This window comes from Podarcis vaucheri (assembly GCF_965113315.1).
Source record: "Podarcis vaucheri genome assembly, chromosome: 1".
Classification (NCBI taxonomy): domain Eukaryota; kingdom Metazoa; phylum Chordata; class Lepidosauria; order Squamata; family Lacertidae; genus Podarcis; species Podarcis vaucheri.
Genome location: NC_138759.1, coordinates 55,149,438 through 55,169,054, shown reverse-complemented (window position 1 = coordinate 55,169,054; position 19,617 = coordinate 55,149,438). Strand labels below are relative to the sequence as shown.

Here is a 19,617-nt window from a genome sequence, read left to right as displayed (position 1 = left end):
TGTTAACACTCAGATTTTTTTGTTTTACCAGTGGTGGACTGGTACCCTGAGCAAGGACAACTTTTGGTGCTGCCCCCCAAAATATATTTATTTTCACAATAATTCCTTTTGGTACAGTTGGTTTTTATGCATCTTCTCAGTAGGTACTCATATTATAATTATTTGGTGCCTCCTCAGCTCAGTGTCCTATGCAGGGGAACGATCTGTACTGCCCTAAATCTGGCACTGGTGTCACTGAATAGGCAGTCTTGAATGCATCATACACCTAGTTTAGAAAATTCATTTGTAAATCTTCTAAAACAATAACACTATTTTTTCGCAAGTTTAGAACCTAAATAAGTTGAGTTAAATTAAAAGCCAGGAAGGAAAGCTCATTTATTATATGGAAATTCATCAAAACCATCTTTTTCGCAGTGCTCTAATAAATGGATTTGTAAACTGAAAATAATACCTTGCTCATCTAACTCCCAAAGCAGGCTTCCATCCTCCTGTTCCAGATGAGAGATAACCAGAACTAGGCTGAAGATTAAGGGAAGGTAACTGGATATAATTATTTCATGGACTTATAAAAGCAACTTTGCCCCTCACATGTATAAGTAACATTTTATGCCACAGAGAAACTGACATAAGGACTTTGTTTTGCTCACTCTTAGAGGAAAACTTTGTGGAAGTTGCAAGTGCAGCAAAATATTAAGACAAAACATTTCTTGTTTCTGTTGAAAGTGAGTGTTACATTGAAGAAAACATAGAAATATGTTATCATTGTATACTAGCCAAAGTCTTATTCTATAGTTCATATCTCAGTGAAATTGTCAGATATATCTAGACAGTGAAGAATGCATAGTCATTAATAAAAACAATGTAATTTTCCTATTGACTTGCAACTTTATGCACAACTATAATGCTGTAATGTTGAAGTGCATGTTGGTTTAGTCCTATAGGAGTCAGAGAATCATAGAACAGCAGTTGGAAGGGATCCCAAGTGTCATCTAGTCCAAACCCCTGCAATGCAGGAATATCAACTAAAGCATCCATGACAGATGGCCATCCAACCTCTGCTTAAAAACCTCCAAGGAAGGAGAGGCCACCACCTTCTGTGAGAGTCCATTGGTTAGAGTCCTAGGCATGGTCCATAGCTTCTGGAACAGAAGAAAACAAGCTATCATATCTCCTCTCAGTCTCCTCTTATCCAGGTTAAACATATCCAAGTCCCTCAACTGTTCCTCATATTGTGGGCTGTGGATTACACTATCTTCTGTAGTCCTGGATTATAGATTTTGAAAGTAAATGTTTTAGAATTTTCTCTTATACAAGGGCACATATCTTAACACAGACAACTGAAAATGTTAACTTTTAAAAAAATAGTTGAAAAATAAATTATGCAGAAATAGATTAGAAGTCAGGTCATTTTCTGTGTTTTGAGAGCTGCATATCCATGTATTGGCAGCCACTATACCTAACTGGGTGGAGGGTTTCTCCCACTGATACAGACCCCACATTTGCAAGAATATAGAACAGTCCCCTCCTAATCCATCATGCTGTTAGGGTTAAGAGCTGCACTTCCATGGGTGCTTCAAGCCATGAAGGACTATCCCTGGCAATAGAGAGCCATGCAGGGATGCAATTAGCAGTGCTGCCTTCCCAGCACTGGTGTTACAGAAGCTCACCTGGTACAGGCAGGGCTGCGACAAAGTCAGGGTTGTGTGGATTCACCAGAGAGTGAGATTGGCTCCACTGGGGCATCTGCATAGCCTCAACCTCACCACTGCCCTGCCCAGGTAAGCCAAAGTGAAGGCAGCTTCACCTCATCCTACCAGTTATCTACCGGCAGCTGTCTAATTAAAGGCTGTATATACACCATACATTTAAAGCACACTCAAAGCATATGACTTCTCCCAAGGAATCCTGGCAACTGTAGTTTATCCCTGACAGAGCTGCAATTCTCAGCACCCTTAACAAAGTGAAGTTCCTAGGATACGTTGGGCAAAGTCATGTGCTTTAGAAGTCATAGCCCTAAGACTATGGTCCTATTATGCCCCTGCTTCCCAAGACAGTAGTGTGCACTACTTAAATCACTTAAAGTGGTAAGCCAGCTCTGCTTGGCTTGTTCTGCCGAGTGGAGCTCTGAGCTTCTGCCCGTCAGCCCTTTCCTGATAATGGTACGCTCAAGCCAGCTGAGTCTGGGGCTTTGAGAGACTGAAATCTCAATTTCTCCTTATCCACAGGTCCAAGTGCAAGTGACGGAATCAGCCTTGGAGATCGTGACCCAGTAATTACTTGCCTATCTTTTTAAAGTGTAGGGTTCTGAAACCTCCTTTCAGACATAATACATGTTTATCTTAACTCCCCTAGCTTTATGTAGTTGTGATGGCTGGGTGCAGGGTTTTAAGCAGATGATGCAAAATTGCTGTTCCCTGCTGATTGTAACAACAAAGTTTGCAATTAGTTTAAAGACAAAATAAATTGGACAAGGACAAACCTAAGTAAGCAGGTATGTTTTTAAGCCTCACGCGCAAGTAGATTTTTGTATTAAGATTTTTTGGAATAAGGGAGATAACATAAAAATTGGAAAGCTTAAATTTCCTACATTAATATCTGAACTGTGTTACATCCATTTTTTTAAATTATAAAAAGTTTAGAGAATTCCAATATAGCCCATATATACTGTTTTGAGATATAAAATTCTACTCTGTTAAAAACAACTGGCATTTAAAGGTAGGTTTTAAAAGATTATTTTGCTCTAAAGTAATCCTATTCAACTTTATTTTATAACCAGGGGTTTGATTACTGCAGCATAAATATTTTTTCAGTAATTTAATATAGCCCTGAATAGTACTGAAAACAGAAAGACAGTAATTTTAAAAGCAAGTTAGTTGCCATCAGAAAAAAGATGCACTGGTTTTTATTGGCTTTTAGGGGAAAAAACATTCGGGGGGGAAAACATGTAACAAGTACGAACAATGGAGGTGGGGGGAAATCATCATTAAAGCTTTGCAATTCACAGTGCCAGTTTACAAGGCCATGCCTAAGTGGTTAAAACCAAAAATAATAGAAGAAAAAGGGAGAAGTGTGGGGGGGGATTGGATAGAGAGAGGGATGGGGGCCTTGGCGGTGGCCATAGGACGTACACATTGCATAATAGCTCTGAAGATCTCAGAATAATTGTGCTCCTTATGCCTTCAGGCAAAAGCAGCCTTTTCATACGCTGCAAGAGAAGAAAGGTTGAGCAAAGGGGGGAAATGTCTGGTTCATCCAGTGTTGTTAAACCCTTGTTGTTGAGATCAGCAAAACTTGTTCAGATATTTGTTACTTTTAAACAGTTAAAAGAAGCTTAGTAAGATGCAATACTGGACTTGAATGAGACCTACGTGTATCAACGCTTCTTACAATTAATTAATGCATAGCTCCTTTTACTTAGTTCATTTTTTAAAAAAGTAAATAATAGTTAAACTGCAGTTCTTTTGAATGAACTGCACCTGATGCTACAAACATGTGCCTACTTTCCTGAGAGGAACCTTAAATGAAAACAGTGGGCCTTGCTGTGAGAACTTGCATAGGATTGCACTGAAGACCAAATAACTCATCTGTTCTGGTTGTGTAATGACTGGAAGGCCATTGTTGTTGGCAGACGAAGACTGCAATTCTATACACGCTAATCTGAGAGTAAGTCCCAGTGAACTCTGAGTAGTGTGTACTTCTGAGTAAACATGTATAGGATTGCATTGTTAGATTGCAATCCTATACCCACTTTTTATTTAAATGTATTTATTCTTTATATTTGTAGACCACCTTTCTGGACAAAGTTCTCTGAAGGGAGTACTTAACTGAACTTAACAAGATTTATTTTTTTGAACAGACATAAATAGGACTGTGGTGTAATGCTGCAAGCCCTATGCTTACTTTCCTGAGAATAAGTCCAAATGAATACAATAAAATATGCTAGTATTTTCGAAACAAATTGTCTGCTTGTTTTTTAAAAAACAAGGAAAATTTCCGGCAACAAGCAATAAAAGGACTGTTTTCCTAGGTAGCTTTATAGAGTTCTAGTTTACTTCAGCATTTAACTAGGAAGAACGTTCTTTAAAAAATAAACAAAAGGTTCTAAAGAAAACCCCCACTGTTGATAGCTCCTTAATTTTTTTAAATACATACACATATATATGCAACTAAAAACATATTGCAGGACAGGCTCCTATAAAGCATTAATAATCAGCTCATATGTTATAAGGTTATATATTTTAAGTTCATATGGCTAATTAAAATATTTTCCCCCAAAAAAAGGCATGTGCATCTATAGATAGATAGATAGATAGATAGATAGATAGATAGATAGAGTTGCACTTATGTAGGAATATTGTCTCTCCATTTATGAAAAACCCACTTGAAAATTCAAATAACATTTATATCAATTTCCTTAATTTATATATATGGTAAATGTTAAAACTTACAATTTCTAAAATTTTACATCTAATAATTAAATACCCTTAGTATATTTAATTATATATTGAGGATTGTTTTTGGGGAAAATCTTTAAAATTTGGCAGTTATCCAGTTTGTAGCTCGAATAGCAGGTGTATCTGCTGCATTTATTCCAAACTGATTCATTCACTTACCTTTTTTTAAAGCTAATATGAGAATCAGAATTGAAAATGTGAACAATGAAAATTACCAAAAATACATTTGATTTCAATGTTGGCATTAGTTAAAGGAATTTTCTGTAAATGCTCTTTTACAAATATTTCAAGGGGTCTTGAATTTTTTTTTAATGTAAACTATATTTGTGGGGCTGCTTATGCCTTTTTAAAAATGTGTATAGTTTTTTTAAAACAGTCGAGAACACAAATGAATCTTGTTTCTAAGTAAACGTGCTTAATTTCTGGCTGCCTAATAATAAGATTCTCTCGTATAATACATTTGTAAGGTAAATTGAAACAATTTTCAAACAGTGTAATTTAAACCATGATTGTTTGTTGATCTACATAGAAATCTTGTATTATGCTATATAATATATTAAATCTATAAGGCAACTATTAATATGACAACCAAACATGCAAACACCCCAAACACATTTTATTGCCTAGTTTCTGAAAATTATATCCTATTTTAAAGGATATATTTATCCAGGACTAGAACACATATACACTGTCACAGATTAATTAGAAAGGAAGAAAAAATAGACTGCTTACAAACATTCTATCATATATCCATGAAATATTAATTTCTACAAATCTATGCTGTAGCATTGATACTCTGTTACTCAAATCTTAATTGTTATTAAATCCATGTGAAAAACAAAACTTTCAGTAGAAGGGACTTTATGACTTATATAACGACATTCTAGCACTTTATATTATCAAACGCTGCCTTGGTGATCACTTAAGCTTACATAAGCTGGAAACATTTGTAAATGTATCTGAAGTACTGTCTCAATATCTGGGCCTTACTCTTTACCAATTTAAAAAGAGCAACTTGCATGTTCTGTTAGAGCAACATGCTATCATATTGCAAGGAAGCAAAGAATAATACAATAGCCCTTGTGTTATTGTTTCTAGGACAAATTAAAAGCCTTTTTGAATAAGGGAAAAATATAAATAATAAAATAATTCATTAAAATTCACCTTGTGTATAACTCCTTGACAAAATGTCAATATTTACTGGAGTCTATATAAATCAACCCAAACAATTTTAAGAATTATTTTTCAACAGCAAAGGTTAAAAATGTTTAATATTTGATTTTGAATGAACCTGGAATGATGTACATACTGTATAAACTTACAGGCAGGGTTGTAGGATATGCTCAGATTGTAGTATGATAAGCTCCTAATTACATAAACACGTCTTAAGGGGAAAATTGAGGGGGAAATAAATTTAAGTTACTCCTGCCTCTTAAGGTTTATGAAGCCAATTTCTGTTCTAGTCATGGGCCAGGAATCCAAGAGCTTCTTTGGGCATGGAACAGGACAGGTCCTCTTTAGATGAAAGACCTTCACACCATATCAACATTTGCTTTTTATACATTTCAGAAATGGTTTTCAAAAAATATAAGCCCAAATTTCCCTTAGGCCAGAGCTGAGGAACCTGGGAATCTCTAGATGGAGTCCAACTCCCATCAGGCCTAGCCAGCATGGCTCTGGTCAGTGGTTGGCAGTACAATCAGATTAGACCAGATTTAATAATGATGGCCAAACTTGGCCCTCCAGCTGTTTTGGGACTACAATTCCCTGACCACTGGTCCTGTTAGCTAGGGAGGATGGGAGTTGTAGTCGCAAAACAGCTGGCGGGCCAAGTTTGGCCATCACTGGACCAGAAAGTCCTCTAGCTGTTGTGGACTTTGGACTCCCATCAGCCCCAGCTGACATGGTCAAAGCTCAGGGATTATGGGAGTTATAACCCACAGCATATGGAGGCACCGCATTAGCTATGCAAAAGTGAAATGCATGCACCATTTTATGTGTTTGTCTTTGTACCCCTTAAGACGCAATCATCTGTAGCTATCTGTCTACAGATATGTAGATATAGATAGATGAAAGATGATAGATAGATAGATAGATAGATAGATAGATAGATAGATAGCTATTTCGGGAGGAGTTCTGCTGAAATAAATTAACCCTGAACAAGCCCATATCATGAATGGAAGTCTAATCCATTTCTTTAAGTATAAATATATACTTATATATATATATTTCTAAATATATTCAATCCTCAAACACAGAAAGTTCCATTTTTGCTGATCAATAGGACTTGCATCCCACTCATGTATTTCAAATCACAGTGCCAGGAACAGGCAAATGATAACAAAGTAGCTTTGAATATTGAGGACCCCATTAGAGCCATATCACCACCACATGCAGCTCCTTGGAAGATTCAGCTGGCAAGATAACTCTAGAACATTTCCCAGTATGTACTGGGAGCATACTGTGATGTATTATGTACAGGTGGCTAACCTGTGGCCCTCCAAATGTTGCTGGACTACAACTCCCACCTTCCCTGACTATGCTAGTTGGGGCTGATGGAGTCCAACAACATCTGAAGGGCAATATAGATGTATTTGGTTTGCTGCTAAACAACATAATTTTTATATATCTGGCAGGCAGGTTCCATCTTACAAGTGAAATTTTGCCATTGGCTTGGGATAGCCGTGTTTCCAATGTTACTGAACTCATATCATTATATCATTAAAAACAATAGGTGAGTTTAGATATACTGTGGTTCAGAATTTTTTCAAGTAAAAATATCCCCCTCAGGGCTCTAACAGAAGCCAGTCTGTAATACCCCACTCTCCTCATCAGACCATTACAGCATAACACTTTTATGGCCTAAAAGCGTTTAAGGAACACTGACTAAAGTAAATTCTACCAAAATCAGTTTCATCTTTTCCAGGACCTTGTGTCATGACAGAGGCATAAGTCGACAGACCTGGCTCACATAGTTATAGTTAACACTATAACACATCACGCTATTTTAATGGTGCATGTCAGGGCCTTCAGTGGAGGCTATTGACTTCACTCCACTTTGTAGGTACCAGTGAAGCATTTAAGCAGGGCTGGAATAACCGTTAAGCAAAATAAGCATGTGCTTAGGGCATCAAGGGATGGGGGTCACCACAGAAATTTTCCATTGCCGAATTTACCATATGCTGCAGCTGAACCAGGTTCTGCAAAAAGGCTCCCACAAAAAATAAATAAAATACATACATATGTATATGTAGATAGATAGATAGATAGATAGATAGATAGATAGATACAATAATAAAAATAGGAATAAAATAGTAATAATAATATAGTAATGATAGAGATTAATGATATACATTAATTTTGGGCATACAACAACATTAGAATCTGGTAACTGGTAAGCTGCCACTCTGTCCACTGAAGCTCATGTTATCGTTCTTATCTTGGTCATGTTGGCTGTCCCGTATTTTATGGTTTATTATTGTTTATATTTTGAATTAGATATATATGGGGACACCAAAATCTTTTAAGTGCTTAGGGCCTCGAAAGGTCATAATCCAGTCCTGCATTTAAAGCTTGTAAATTTACCTTTTTTCTAGTTTATGACAGAACTGTTTATTATTAAAATGTTCAGTTAAGACATTTAAAAACACTACTCAGGGAGTTTCCTAATTTGTTATTAAGAGGGGAATATTTCATTTCCTCAACCAACTGGAAAATTGTGCTATGCTATATTAACATGAAGCAGACTGTTGCTTTATTGTTACGAGTGGTAGGAAACAGAGGTTTAAGAAGAATAATATTTTACTGAATATAGCTTTTCTTCAAAGTGGTGTGCCTGAATTCATATAGCTTGTGTCAGGTAATTCCCCCCACTCCCAATCTAGCTGTGCTTGTCTTGTTCATGCCACTTGTTTGCCAGCACCCAAATAAAAAATAGAGTATATTGGTATAATAGTGGTATGTTTTATATTTACTCGTTTAGAAGACTTGTAATAGTACTTTTGGTAATTGTGAGCACTCCAGTTAACATTTTTTACAATACAGTCTTTTGAGTTTGTTTGTTTAAAAAAAAACAAAAAAACCAGCATATCAACTGTCCTATCCATTTTCATCCTACCCCTCCTTTTACCCTTAACAACTTGACCAAACCATCAAAAGGCACACAACGAGAAATCAGAATAGTGAGGGAGGGAACATGAACTATGCACCTGAATTTAAGTGTCAGACAGGTTATCAAAAATATGAATCTTTTAACTGAACTGTACAAAAGTTAGGAAGATCACCTTTTTGAACATGTCAGAAGTATTTTTATAGGCTCAACAGGTAATACCTACACAGTGGTACCTCGGGTTACATACGCTTCAGGTTACATACGCTTCAGGTTACAGACCCAGAAATAGCGCTTCAGGTTAAGAACTTTGCTTCAGGATGAGAACAGAAATCTTGTTCCGGCAGTGCGGCAACAGCCGGAGGCCCCATTAGCTAAAGCGGTGCTTCAGGTTAAGAACAGTTTCAGGTTAAGTACAGAGCTCCGGAATGAATTAAGTACTTAACCCGAGGTACCACTGTATAAGGCTGATTAGGAGGTTCAAGATGTCAGTGATCTTCATGCATCATGGAATCAATTACAGACTCTAAAAAACATGGGAACCCAAGGTGTAGTGAAATTTGTCTTCCAAGGCATCCCTAACCCCCAGATCCACTGGTTGGAGGATATTAGGATGGGACAAAAGTGTCCCTCCAATGGTGGCTGGTATCTATGCCCTGGCAGCCCCCATAAGTCTAGCATTTCAGAGACAGTAGACCACAAAATGGGACATTCCGAAGATGGGGCAGGGATGGAGATAGCTTGGATTTATTGGAACTAACGCCCCTCCATTCTGCTGAGAGGGTCCAAGAAGAGGCCCAACAATTATGTCAGCCCGAGATGTCGTAAATAATGCCCCCTTTGAAACCAAAATTTCAAATTTTCAAAACACAAAGAACTACAGGGACAGGAGTAAGAAAAAGAACCCACCCTCTTACCCGCTTTGAGAGTGGTGGTTATTCTGTCACCACCAGTTCAGCTGTTAATCAAAATGTCCTCTGTTTCAGTCTGGTCATTTAAAATCTCTTGCTGGAGAAATCAGTTTAAAGCAGTCACTACTAGAGGAGGCCCTGGCAAAAGTAGTTCATTAAATGCATATACAAGTAAGTATAAATATTTTTATACTTTCTTTTGGAGGGTTGGGTAGGCTCAGGGAAAGTTAGACCGTCTATGGCCTGGTTAAAATGTGTCGTTGTTTAGGATGACATAATCTGTCAATTTCAGTTCTCTCAGCAGAGGTGAAACTAGGCTTTATTTCACCCTGGTCAAAGACCCTGTTTGGCACACACCCCATGCGCATTTTTGTACACACACACACACACACACACACACACACACACACGCTTCACCCAGGGCAAAAAACCCCAGCTAGCCCCAACGCCCCCAGTAGCTATGGCACTGCTCTCAGTTTCTCATTTTTCCAATATTAAACTCAGTTTTCCATATCTACAGCAACATGTCACTTCTTTTTAAAATCCTGGTGAAAATTCAGCATTTTTGTGTAATACCCCCCCAAATTTTAATATGCAGTTTAGCCTAACTTGCACATTTTTGGAAGCAATTTCCTCCTACTATAATGCATTTTGTGTGTTAATTTCACCAATGTATTCATTTTTATCCACACTTTCCCTTAATATGTTCATTTTTTCTAACCACTGGTTGGTGAACTACATAGCAAAATTTAGATAAGCGCAAATTTCGAAGGACAGCTGTGTTTTGGTTTGCAAATTTGCTGGATTCGGCTTCAAATGAGACCTGAATCAAAGTTATCCATCATTCCTAGATGCCATGTAATGCAATGCTAAGCGTGTTTATTCAGAAGTATGCCACACAAAGTTTAACAATATTTAATCCCTGCTAAATGTGCTGCCTAAGCATTTATATAGGTGCTTGCTTCACTGTTTCAAGGACCATAAGTGCTACCATGTACCTTCTCTGCCCTCCCATTATAGAATTCATTCATGGCTGAGTCCGAACCTTTCTGCTTTAGACATTGTTTTATATTTGTAACTGATCATTCCTATAAAAAGAGCCCAAACCCACAGTTTAGCCTCACAACCATCCATGACGTAGACTAGGATGAAAGGTAGTATCATGTCCAATATCATCCAGTAGGTTTGGCAAACTGGCCTGTGATTTCCTACCTCCAAGCCTAACACTCTAGCCCAGCCCTCCCCAACCTGATGCTGTCATAGATGTTTTGGACTACAGTTCCCATCAGCCCATGCCAGAATAGTCAGGGAAGGCTGCTCTAGGCTCTTGTAGGTCTCACAGAAGATTCTTCTATATGGACAGATATTTTATAGCAAGGGATCGGATACAATATTTCTGGAAAATTTGATAGTTGACTTTTAGTTTCTTTCCTGCTTCTCTTAATGTGGCTGCAAATTGTCCAGAGTTCCTCAAATAAAAAGTAAAAATAAATAATCCACAACTGTTACTGTTGTGTAACAGCAATTTATTACCAAGGAGAGTGGTTCCAACTTTCCTGGGACTCTGCACCATATAGCAAATTTCCCATGATTCTCCTACCTCTTGTGTGTTTTATTTCTGGCTCCTGATTAGACAAATTACAGTCTGGATTGTTGTCACTGTAAAGGTGCAGCAGATGTTGGGTCCAAGGCATTTTTTAAAAAATTGGTGTTTATTACTGTTAAATATTTCCAAAGCAAGAAGTAAGGAAACTGATTTTGTCTTTAATTCTGACACTTACCTTCTGTACTTGGGTGTTTGACTTGGGCCTATTCTTTTACATTTTGTGAGGGACTTACTTAGAATTACTTAGAATTAGAGTACCATAGAGTAAGATATTTGACGAGAAAATGAAGTAACCTGTACAAAAAATGAAAAGGCTAGACTTCTCTTTTGCTCCCATTCTGCATCAAAAACCCTTCTCCATACACCAGTCAGCATTACTATCCCACACAGTTCTAGAGAGGAACACAAAAGCAATAACTATTTCCCAGAGGTTATTCAGAAAAAAAATTATGAGACTATATAGGATAGCCCCTATACCTGACACCTCGACAGAGGAGGAGCAACAGGAAGGAACTGGGTGGATGAGTTGGTAGCTCTCTGTTTGCAGGAATCTTGAGTGGTGTTCAGTGTTAGGGGTCCATACCATACATTGGCATCCCCAAAAAATCCAGGGAACGGGGGTAGACCCCTCACCAAGTTATAATTCCCAGCACCCTTAACAAACTACAGTTCTAATGTTTCTTTGAGGGAAGCCGAGAGTTTTAAATGTGTGTTAAAAGTGCTTTAAATGTATGGTATAGTTCAGTTTTTATGACACAAAATTATGCAGGCAGGTAGACGATAATTTTTTTAAACTGGCTAATTGGCCTGTTCAGAACAAGTAGGTTCTGAAGTAGGAACAAGAAGAAGAATTTGGATTTTCCTCTTCTTCATTCAGTTCCCATGTGGGACACTAACCTGTAAATAGACAAATATAGGGTGGTAACCAAGATTAGTCATACTCAAGAGTAGACTCACTGAAATAAATGAAGTCGACAGATTTCGGTGGGTCTAGAGTATTACCAGCTTGGATACACTCAAAATGGCAAAGGGAGAAGGCAGGGGCTAGGGAAATGGCTGTGTCAGCCTGAAGCTGGCACAGCAATCGAGCCCAGATATGACGTCAGTGAGTCTGGTTCAGGATCCAGTAGATTTGAGGCTGGCTCAGCTCCTCTTTGAAATGCCCTGTTTGGAGACTTTTCACAGGCTGCTTTTGCCAGAGATCCCACTGGCAGCACTCACTCACACATGTTCAGTTTGGGCTGAGTGAGGAGCTCCACACCAGAGGAGTGATGATGGCAGAAGCCAAGCACCAACACCCTAGCCCAGCACAAGGGGGGGAGGGTTGGACTGCAATGTTAGTTAAGGAATTGTTTTGGCAATGAGTGTTTACCAGAGCCTCAAACCATGTGCTATGCTTCCTATACGTAGGTCTGGTAAGCATGTAATTTATTGGAATATTTTACAAAGCATTTTGGGGCCCAGGATGTTTTATGGCCAAGGACACAACAGGAAGAGGGGAAAAGAGGGATACAGAAAAATATCAGTTATCTCTCTCTCTCTCTGATAGCTGAAGCAAGTGATTGCGGTTGCGTGAGAGGCCGTTTACCTAAATTATAGAAAGAGAGATTTGGCTCAACTATAAGGTGGTGAAAGATAGTATCAGTTTCCCCTAATTTCACATTGTCTTGGTGAGAGATAGGATAGACAATTAGGAATTAGAAGTTTACAGAAAAATGAAGTTGTATTTATTAATTTTCATAGAATCATAAAAATATTTTATTACAGTCAGAATAGTAAAAGGCTAGGACACTATTTTAAAAGCAATATTCAATTATATAATGGGTAAAGTGGATATATTTAAAGTGATATTTGGTAACTGTCACTGGGTTTTAGTTATGAAACATGCCCTTCAGTTTAGGTGTACATGCAATAGCTTTAGATTTACATGACGTAATTATTCTTTCAATTTCTTTAAGCTCACCTCATCCCCAAAATTACATTTTCTTAAAAACTGGATTTTTAATGCTCTGATTCTTTTTATGCTATTTTACATATTGTATTTTATGGTTTCATATTTGTGAGCTACCCAGTTAACTATTTTAGTGAGTGGCCAATAAAATGCCATTATATACATGTATCAGCATCATTTATATCTTTAGAATAATTTATTTTTAAAGTGTGCACCTGTAAGAGTAGGTGAACACCCTACCCCACCCCACAAAGCCCTAAGAGACTCTGGGCCATTAAGGAACAAGGACAAAAGTGGCAGGAGCAAAAGTGAAACCAATGCAGGTACTCTCACAGACTTAAGATGGGGAAAACAAAATACTTTACAGGTATTAGAGCAGATTTTCAAAATCCTCTATGTTTTTAAGAAGCCTGAAAAGTGTTAGTAGGAGTCCCAAGCAAAGAGGTTCTATAAAACGTCAGGCTCTTTGAGCACCATGCTATAATCTTCAAAAGGCATTTTCAGTTATTCTTAGTCTGCTTCTTCTAGGAAATGGCTGTACCCCAAATTTCTGCTGTATACAATAACATAAATCGGGGGGGGGGAGTGCATTATTGGATCCTATGCTTGTTTTGTGCCAATAGATAGGTTTTTGTAGACCAACAGGTCATTACAGAAATTGTGTTGGTTTGTTGTTTTGAATCAAGGGATACATATTGAATAAATTTTCAAGGGTTACAATTTTCCTATTAAACATCCCCCCCACCTGAGATATTGTACAAAATCTGTGAGCACTACTCATTCAGTTCATTCTGGTTTTTTCTTCATAGGACCAGTGAAGGGTACAAAATAAAATTAGGCAGGAAATAGTTTTTATATATAAAATGCTAATATCTAGCCCAAAGTATACACAGCAAAAGTAGAAAGAAAAAACTGATGGGAAGTGTTTCCTAGTTAGTGTTATGTCCAACTGTTTCCTTCGTTCTCACTACCTTTGAGATCACCTTCGAAATCAGGGAGGAGCATGTGAATTGCAACAGTTCGACGGAGCTGAAGCTCCATTGGAAAGGCGGGTGTTAGGCAACATTTGTACCAACATTAATTCTGGAAGATTAGAGTCCGAAAAAAGTGATTTCAAGTAACTGGTTTAGCTTACATCCTAAGTTTCCCATTTGAAAACAAAAAAGGATGCCACTTATTCTCTATAAAATGAAAGCCTTTAAAGAGTCTCATTCTGGATACAGTGCACATTCATTGCCTTAATAACGGATCTGTTTGAGATGGTGGATGCAAAATAAAAAATAAAAAATGAACAAATCATGAAAATAGTGGATCTGAGGTTATTTTATTTGTGAAATACCTTGTGGACAATAGAGGGGTACAATAAAAAATGTGAACACCTTGCAGGAACAAATTATGCACTATATATATAAGCATTCAAGCAGTATTATTGTATAACATATACAGTATTATAAACCAAGGGAAAAATAAGAGTAAAATTGTTTTATTTTGAAATGAATGCTTATAATAGGATATAGGAGAGGCAATAAGGAGCAGTATCTTCCAATTTCCTCTTCCCTCAAAACAAACCACTACTTACAACTCATATTATTTTTATTTTCTAGACACAAAGATTATATAGAATTTCAATTTTTCTATTTTTCAAAAAAGGAGGAAAGTGCAGTGTATATATAGTTTAAACAAAACAAAACAAAAAAAAAAAAACCCACACAGGTTATAGTGATGAAGAACATAGGCCCCACATTTCAAAAAATATATATTTCAGGTATAGTAATATAAACTTTTGTAGTTCAAGGGTCCTGACTGTTTTTAAAAATACAAAAAGTAGTTTTTGTAATTGCAACTGATTGTCTGGTAGATTTATTTTTCTCTCTCTTTAGTTTTACAGAGACTGTTGGGAAATCCTTTCAGTAAATGCCAGTGATGGATTAAAGAAATGAGCCCCCTTTTACTGGTAAGGCATTGGTTTATTACCTAATTTTTTTGATGGGATAAGAAAATAGTTACACCATAGTTCCATAATATATTATTTGGCCTTTAGACTAATAAACCACATAAACCCTGACTGTTATTTTTGTGTAAGGTATTGTATACAGAAAAAAGAGAGTTAAGGTTGTTCTAGCATCTAGCAAAGTGTGAAAGGATGGTTAAGCAGACACTGAGTTACCCCATGAAAAGCCTAAGAATAACGTAACATTCAGTATGTATGTGAGACTGATCCATATGAGAAAATGCAAAAACACAATTCCAGGTGAAAGGTGGCTTTTTTTTGGTTATGCAAGAATTAAATTCTAAAAACAGTATTTCTCAACCAGAGTGATTTGGTAAACATTTTAAAAATAAAGCAGTCTGGCTTGATAAGAAGCACTGTCCCACAAGATACATTTGCCATACAACTCCTGCTGAAATAGTAGTCGTAGAAGGCCTTTTCTGCAAATGTCATTCTTTTCTTTGGACATGTGCTTGGAAAGCTCCCAGTGGATTGAGCCCCAAAGTACGATTTTTTAAAAAGGCTAGTTAATTAAAAATAGGCTGTTGTGTAATAAAATTTTGGGTTTACTGGCTTTGGTTGCAATGGTTCTTAATGCTTTGGTTCTTAAGATCAAATTGTCAATTTAAAAAAGTTATGTGATTTAGAGGACATAAAGAGCTGTGTGTGGTGGCAGGGTGGAGTGAGGGGGACGGCATTGGGGGTATTATTTTCCTGACCTAATCTGTACCTTAGATAATTTCATGTACAGTAATAGCAAAAATTGTGGGATAAGGCCTGTTAAAAGTGTAAGGTATGCTGTTGTAAAACACACACCAGCTCCAAATCAGTTGTATATTTCACTTTGATTACGTATTATTAAATTCTGGTTACTAAAATTTGATGTTCATGGTAATGTTTAAAAACAACAACAAAGGTTTAGGACAGTAAAAACTCCATGCTATTGTGAAATCTTTTAAAGGCAAAAGCAAAGCCTTCTTACCTTTTGGTAAAATAATTGCACACTGACTGAAAGCTGCAGAAAAGTGATTCTGTCTGCAGTTCCCTATGATTAAAAAAAAATACCTATAAAAAAAAGTAATGAAGGTTTACAGTTTGTGTGTGTGTGTGTTTTGCCTTTGTGAGGCGACAGAGAAATAGTTCTGCTTGAAGCCAGAAAGACATATACCATTATGAAATGGTATGGTTGGATCCTGTCAAAATATTTCTAATTCTTAATTTCAGATTTAATCTATTGCCAGAAAAATTGTCAATATTTTAAAGCACCTGAGGCGTATTTTTCCTCAAGTGCTTTTGTTAATATCTAGAAATGTATGCAATAAGTCAACATTCCATTACTCATGCAACTTTTATTATTAAATAAAGTTTTCTGTACCAGGGTTAAAATTACTTAATAATGTTACTCTGAAATTCTTCATTGACTTGAAATAGATAAATAATATTAATAAGACAAAAATGTAAAAATTAATTGAAATCCTAAAAACAAGGCCTTTTTAATAGGCCAGCTTTATAAACTTTAATTCAAACAGTGCAAACTACATAAACTGTCCATCTTTTCTTTGAGACAGAGAAATATATATAGCTGAGCAGTTCTATAGTTAAATATGGGTTATAAGGGGAGGCCTGTTATATTTCACGTTTCTTTTCACACAGTCTTTGTCCCATGTTGTCCGTTGTGGCTTTAATCTATGTACAGTATTAAAATGCTTGTGGCTTGTTTGTAAATGAAAAAGTAGAGCTCTGCACGCCTGACTGTTGAAGGATTTGGTTTTTCAATGGAAATGTTGATGTACAATTATGTAGTGCTGGCTGTTAAAAAGTTGAGACTCCTGTAGAATTTTGGGGGGTGAAAAACTAGCAAAAATCAATGCACCAAGAAATAAATTGTAAATAAGTGTATGGGTATTATTTGAAGTGACTTTGGCTTGTATTGGCTTGGGAGATATACAAAGTGTGTCTGTAGAGTCACAAAGGAAAGTTTTTTCTGTCGTTGTTTTAGCCAGGTATCGCTTTGAAAACCGCTTTGATGTTCAAAATATTTTGTTGGGAATTAAACTTCGTAAAAATGTGTGGGAGTACGTTATAGGTCAGCTTCTTTGAAAGAAGCACGACCACTTTTTCTGCTGTTTCCATGGTCTAAAATAAATTATAAAGGAGGGGGGATTACAGCGACAATATGACTGTAAGTGACCATATTTTGTCTGTTTTTTTATTATGTGTAACAGATTTCTGAGAGATTTGGATTTCTTTTAGTGGTTGTAGCACCAGCTAGGTTTCTGTGTTGTCTGGGAAGCAGGTGGTCTCTTGAATTCCTAGCCATGTAACAATTAACATGGCAGTACAAATTAGAATAATTAGACTGATTTTTCTTTGGCAATTATTTTTGAGGGCAGTTATTTCAAACGCAATTAATAATAAATAGTAAGAAGTGTGTACACACAATGCCCATTTCAGTTAAGTCTAGGAAGGCTTGCCATGAGGCTTTGTTTTCCTCTTTCAAATTAGATACTGTTTAATCTGTTTTAAATTGTGGTTGGTTTTGTTTATAGATGTAGTTTGTTGGCTCTTGAAAGACTGAAGGAACTGAAAAGCAGGAGCGTAGTATAGTAATACTGATATATACCTGAATGCATATTTGTAAGGAGAAAAGTAGAATAGCAAGGGTTTTCTAAATCTGCTTTATTTTTCTTATCTGTTTAGCTATCTGTATGTCTATATGTATTCTGAGATCTTGGGAAGAGACCTGGTGATTTTAAGAACAAATAGTGCATTCATTAAAAAAAAAAGAGGTACTCAGATGGGAGAATAAATTCCACCTGCTGTCTGAGGTACAAAGCAAAAATAATGATTATTATTGATAAAAAGAAACTGTAGTCTCTAGAAGCGTGCAGGAAAAGAAAGAACAGTAGACTTAAAACCGAAAACGTTTTATAGTAAACACCTGAGGATGACTGCAGATGCAGATTTGTTACTGTTCTGGAGAATTTTAAAAGAATATTCTTATGCTAAAAAATAATAATCCAGGCTTCCCTTTAGCAGCTCTCCGCGTGGGGTCTCCCCTTTTCACTTTCTCTTGACACTGAGTGTTTTTAACGCGTCGCGTGTGTTGCCTATTTTGTGTGAACAGGGATGTGAGGGGAAAGTCGAGGAAACAAGAGTCGAGCCCGATGACACAAAGTTGTTGCCTCTGGGCAACCAAGGAGTTAACTCTGGAGTTGCTGGGCATGTGCAGTGTGGGAATTGTAGGCAGTAAGGATGCTGGGAGATGTCGTAAAACCCGCTCCGGCTTCTTCCTGTAATGGCCGATTTCAGGGATGCTGCAGAGGGATTTTTTATCTCCGGCAAAAGCCCGATTTTCACCGATCCGAATGCAAATGCGGAGCTCGCCCAAATTATGGGTGTCTCGGGATATGCAGCGGCCGATTAAGTGCCCAAGAATGTCCGAAGGCGGAGCAGATTGCTTGCTTTAGGCGCCTCTTGATCGTTGTCTCCAGTATTGTTGAAAATGTCGTGATTCCGGTCGCTTCGTTGGCTGGCTGCGTGTCATAGCGCCGTTTCAGTTTCTGCTGACTGAGGCTCTCTGTGTGTTTGTGCTTCTCCTCGGGGGACGGGGTGGGGGAGGAATTCTGCATTGCTGCAACAGGTTTTGCTTGAAATAAACAGGTTGTTAAATCTGACTTGCTAGGATTTGGGCGCATTAGCTAAACAGCTTGCTGCTGGGAGGGTGGAGTTATTAGCCTTGTGTTATTCCACGTCTTTTGCCTATGTGATTTCATGTTGGCGCTTTCTTTTAGTACATGACACCTTTTTTGTGCCGGTAGAGAGATACCAGGCAATGGCTGATTTTCTGACATTGCTGCTTAAAAGCTTCCTATACAATCACAATGATTTAATAAGCAATTGCGCAGCAAAAATTGTGTGTGTGTGTGTGTGTGAGAGAGAGAGAGAGAGAGAGATTTAAATTCAGTTAGGAATTTTCTTATGGCACATAAACTGTTCAGATATATATAAGGCAGAAGGAAGCTAACTTGAGATGAGAGAATGTGGTAAAAGTTAAGTCACCCTTTTAGAATATTATGTGATTTTGGTTAGAATAGGTAATGACATGGCATAAAAGAAGATAAGGCTTAACAATCATTCTGTGGAAGCCAGTTTAGCAATGTCCAAACAGTAATTTCTTTGATTTAAAATTTTTACTGTTCATTATAGGCAGTTGTATAGGCAAATTTGCGCATGAATTGCATTATACTTTATCAAAAAGGGTTAAGTGTATGTTAACATTTGGGAATTGGTAAAAGCAGAAAATAAATTGAAATGTCAAAATCATTATTTTTCTGACCACTCCTGTTTAATAATAATAATTTTATTATGTATACCCTGTCCATCTGGTTTGATAACAGTTTTGTGCAAACCTCTATAAATATGGGGTATGGTCTGAAGGGGCATGAGGCTACCACCTTGCTGAATCTGTGCATGTCTGGATTTGATCAGTGTCTGGATGGGTGAGAGCCTGGACACATGTATGTTGCCTTGAGTTCCATGATTAAAGGTAGGCAGGATACCATAGAATTGTAGAGTTGGAAGGGACCCCTAGGGT

The 19,617-nt window shown here is 37.2% G+C and overlaps 1 long non-coding RNA gene across 3 annotated transcripts in view; it reads left to right on the top strand.

The window, feature by feature from the left end:
- LOC309534949 overlaps nt 1-19,617 on the top strand; it is a 105,694-nt gene that overhangs the window by 74,157 nt on the left and 11,920 nt on the right. For all 3 annotated transcript variants that reach the window (XR_014220923.1, XR_014220924.1, XR_014220925.1), the window contains one exon: nt 14,911-14,984. This is a non-coding gene — a long non-coding RNA (uncharacterized lncRNA). The remainder of the gene's footprint in view (nt 1-14,910; nt 14,985-19,617) is intronic.